The 4,887-nt window shown below is 42.5% G+C and overlaps 1 non-coding gene across 1 annotated transcript; it reads left to right on the top strand.

Annotated features, from left to right (window-relative positions):
- The first annotated feature begins 588 nt into the window (after nucleotides 1-588).
- Nucleotides 589-721, top strand: LOC127675941 (small nucleolar RNA SNORA17). The gene has a single exon (XR_007975613.1). It is a non-coding gene; the product is annotated as a small nucleolar RNA SNORA17 (small nucleolar RNA).
- Nucleotides 722-4,887: the final 4,166 nt, after the last annotated feature.

Below are 4,887 nucleotides of genomic sequence, written 5' to 3'. Positions count from 1 at the left end.
ATAACTTATGTTCTCGGGGAGCAACATTATCTATTCACTCAGTACTTCTGTCCAAATTGATTTTATTCCTTTTTAAAAGAAAAGAATTATTTATTTTTATTTCATATGTATGAATGTTTATATCCATGAATATATATGCATCACTTGCATATTAGGTATCTCAGGACAGAAGATGGTGTCATATCTTTTGGAACTGGAACTGTAGACAGTTGTGAGTCACCATGTGGGTTCTAAAAACTAAATTCAGAACTTTTGCAAGAGGAGTAAATGCCATTATTCAATGAACAACTTTCTTGAGCCCCATTTTTTAAAGAGAGTACTTGAAATAGATTACAAAGCAATAAATTTTAATGTGTTTTTCATACCTTCTTTATTTGGGGTATCTCTGCTTGATCCCATTTGTACTCTCATCTCATCACACAACCATCTATTAAAAATTTCGACCAACTTTCAAACTTACAGTATCTTTTATAAAAGGAGTCCATTGATCCTTTCTAAGTTAGAGCATTTTGTGGTATTTATGAAACATGTTTTGAATAAAAGTTATTTGTTATATATTCCTGGTATGGATTAAAATATTAAAATTTACCTGCCTACAGAGATGATGCAAGTGTGGCTGCTCTGTCACTGGTGAATCATTGATTGCCAGAGAGGAGAGAGGTAATATTTATGTTCAGTGTTCTGACCTTTGAACAATTAGCTGATTAGGAAATCTGTCAATTTTCTTCAGATACTGTTAGGTACTTCAGGTACTAACAGTACCTGAAGAAAACAAGCTTGAGATAAACACCACATGAGTCCCATGGCCCAAGACAGGGAGCTAGATTGAGTGAACCTCCAGTCCAGTACCACAGACCCATATAAAGTCCCAGGATAGAGAAAGAGGAAGACATGAACCCTTCCGTGTTTCCTAGCAGTAGACCCAGGTAGGAGCCAGACAGACTACCCCAACCTGGGCTCATGTGGGTGGACCAAGGGAGAAGCAACTCATGTTGACCACCAGTCTAGCTCCAAGTACCCAGAGAGGAAACAAGTTGGAGATGTCTACTGGTATGATACCATGCAGGACTAGATGGGCAGACAACATCTGACATGACCTTGGCCTCAAGCCTAAATTCACTGGGAAGTCAAGACACTCCTAAAATTACTTAAACAGCCTGAGACATTCTGAGACTCTAGGCATCACTAAGCATAACAAATAAGTGTTGAAGAAATGGAAGAGAAGGAGAAACAGTAACATGTGGGCACAATGAAGAGAGGGAGAACTTGAGGATTGAGGGTAGTGAGGAACAGCAACCCGTGGAACCATGGTAGAGTCCTGGCCTGTGCTGACACTGGGAGACATTTCTAAGTCAGTGGCCCTGCAGCAGGGGTCTTAGTCTGCTACCACATAAGGACAGACAGGTGTTTCCAGTATGGACTGACACCTGAAACCATGTTTGTAAGTATTACCCCTCAAATAGAAGGGTGTCCTGGGACACAGAAGCCCAGGATCCACATGGCTATGAGAGGAAACCTATTTGTTAGAGTGATCACAGCTTGCAGTGCAGGGTATCTCAAGCTGGGCTGAGGAGTTCAGGAGTCACTCAACTTCTTCCCTTTTTCCCTTCTCTTTATTGTTTCTTGGCTTCTTCTGATGAGTGAGTCATACCAGCACCAAATCTTAAGAAAGAGATTTATTGGAGGGTCCAGGGTATAAAAGGAAAAATCCAGGAGTGGTTGCCTTTAATCCTGGGAGTAGACAGCAGGGAAATGAACAAAGTTCATCTGAGCATTTGGGGATAGCAGGTCATGGGGCCATGAGGGTAGGAGAGCTGACCCAACCCCTAGACAGCTGGAATCCTCAGCAGAATGAGCTTCACTTATATCTCAGGAAGAAGAATAGAGTTTGTCCTGGTTGTAGGAGTTGCAAGTGAGCAGACCCCATGGGCATAAGCATGGGAGATCTGGCCTTACCAGTCACTTCCCTTGGGACAAGGGACATGGGCAAGGGAGATACGAATATCTCCTCTCAGCCCTTGCTACATACAGCAGGGAAGTGAGCTGGTGCTGAGGGCATCAGAGCAAGAGCCCCTGAGCTACTGAGAATGGGTCCTAGATCTTGCCAAAACAACATGGTAGAGCTGGTCCTGGTTGTAGGAGTTGTGGGAGAGCTAACCCAAGGGCATATTTGTAGATGAGCCAGCTGTGTCTTCTTTGAGCTATGTGGTGGCACTGACAATAAGGAGGGATCCATCCCCCCACCCCCGTTCCTTTAGACTTCAACACATCTAGCACCTGGGAGCGCTGGACCTTTCTGGGGTCATGAAAGCAGAACTTGCCCTGTTTCTCACCAGCTGCAACATTTGTGAGAGTGGGCCCTGTACCTAGCCTCAGCAGCAGAAAAGAGCTAGCACTTGTTGTGGTGGTTACAGGTGCCAAGGGCTGTAATAGTTAGGGTTTCCATGGTTGTGAATAGACACCATGACCAAGGCAATTCTTATAAAAGAACACATGTATTTGGGACTGACTTACAAGCGCAGAGTTTCAGTCCATTAACATCAAGGCAGAAGCATGGCAGCATCCAAGTAGGCATGGTGAAGGATGAGCTGAGAGTTCTTCTATGTTTTAGTATACAGGAGAAGACAGGCTTCCTCAGGCACCTAGGAGGAAGCTCTCAAAACATACTCCTACAACAACATACTTCCACCAACGTGACCACACCAACTCAAAGGGCATAGCTCCACTCTCTGAACCAAACATATTCAAATCCCATGAATCTCAGAATTGAGAATGGTAGGAGTGGGGTCAACTTCTCACCTAACTGAGGACCATGGAAAACAGTCACAAATTATAAAAGCCTGAAGTTCTCCATGCTAACGAGGAATCTAGATGGGCCCTAAATGATCAGGTAATGAGGATCCCTTCCCAGGCATTCCTTTCTGCAAAAGGTATTTAATCTTGGGTTCCGCCTGAATAAGATGTATATATTCACATATTCTTTTTTTTTAATTTATTGATATATTTTTTATTTACATTTCAAATGATTTCCCCTTTTCTGGACCCCCACTCCCCACAAGTCCCATCAGCCCCGTTCCCTCCCCCTGTTTTCCCACCCAACCCTTCCCACTTCCCTATTCTGGTTTTGCCCTATACTGCTTCACTGAGTCTTTCCAGAACAAGGGGCCACTCCTCTGTTCTTCTTGTACCTCATTTGATGTGTGGATTATGTTTTGGGTATTCCAGTTTTCTAGGTTAATATCCACTTATTAGTGAGTGCATACCATGATTCATCTTTTGAGTCTGGGTTACATCGCTTAGTATGCTTTTCTCCAGCTCCATCCATTTCCCTGACTTTTTCATTTTTAATAAATCTAATTTGATTATCCTCCTATATAGGAACCTAAATTTCCTGTATAATAAAAGTAAACATACTACATTAAAGAAGATTTTTAACAGTTTCTTGAATGTCCTCTGATCTCTGCTTTGAAAGCTAGGGTAAACACTATAATTAATGCATGAATTAAAACCTTGTCCCATCATTTTTGAATGATATTGTAGGTTGGCAGTGTACATTTCAGAATATAGTATATTCACATTTTCTATCAAAGGTAAATATGATTCTTTGTCATGTATTGCTGTAGAGGGGAGGACTTCATCATAAAGAGCAGCAACTACTTTTCCCAGAGAAGGCAGTCCCTCTTCCAGTCACTCTGTACTCTTAGGACTCATTTGGAATAAAACCAGGGACTGAACCAGCTTCCATCCTTGTCACTGGCCTTCCCTCCTCTGTTTTTTTTCTATATTCTTTGTTTACATTCCAAATGCTTTCCCCTTTCCAGGTCCCCCCAATAAGTCCTATAAGCTCTCTTCCCTCTGCCCATTCCCCAATCAACCCCCTCACACTTCTCTGTCCTGATAATCCCCTACAATGCTGCATCAAGCCTTTCCAGGACCAGGGACCTCTCCTTCCTTCTTCTTGGGTATTATTTGATATGTTAATTGTGTCTTAAGTATTCAGAGCTTCTTGGCTAATTAATATCCACTGGGTTGATCTAGAACCACCATTCCCAACTTCCAGATGCATGTCAGTGGGTCCACAGACTCTATTGATTCCCACACCCAGAAAAATGGACTGAGGAATTCAATTGTAGCTTCTGCTTTTCCTCCCTTGAACAGTATGCTAGCAGCGTTCCTACCCCAGCAGTGAAAGCAGACAGGCCTCCCAGCACTATAGGATCTCCCTGATAGAGGGCAACAGCAGGATGTCTGAAAGGACTCCCAGTGTGTTTGCAGTCTTGATAGTATAGAAAAAGAGAGAGGCCTCTCATGAGACCAATAACTCACTACAATGAATGTTTAAAAGCAAAGATGTGTGGAGAAAATAGTATAATGTAGGATACACTGGGACACATTGCAGCTTCCAGAAGAAGACTTTATTTCACTTTTCGTGGGGAGGTTTCAAGGTTATGTCAGGATGGGAAAATGAGTGGGACTGCAGTTCATGTGAAATTCACAAAGAACCAATAAAAGTTTAAAAAAATAAAACAGGGACACAGTGTCTAGAGTAGCTAGTACCTACAAGAGGAACAGAGATCTCACAAGAAGGGCAAATCTGGTAAAAAAATAAAAAATCCTCCTATTCAAGTATCATTCTAAAGGTATCATTAAATGTGATATATTTTTTATTTACATTTCAAATGATTTCTCCTTTTCTAGCCCCCCACTCCCCGAAAGTCCCATAAGCCCTCCTCCCTCCACCTGATCTCCCACCCACCCCTTCCCACTTCCCTGTTCTGGTTTTGCCCTATACTGCTACACTGAGTCTTTCCAGAACCAGGGGCCACTCCTCTGTTCTTCTTGTACATCATTTGATGTGTGGATTATGTTTTGCGTATTCCAGTTTTC

The sequence above is a fragment of the Apodemus sylvaticus genome, chromosome X (assembly GCF_947179515.1).
Source record: "Apodemus sylvaticus chromosome X, mApoSyl1.1, whole genome shotgun sequence".
NCBI lineage: Eukaryota > Metazoa > Chordata > Mammalia > Rodentia > Muridae > Apodemus > Apodemus sylvaticus.
Note: the sequence above shows the minus strand (reverse complement) of the source record. Positions and strands in the feature narration are given on the sequence as shown.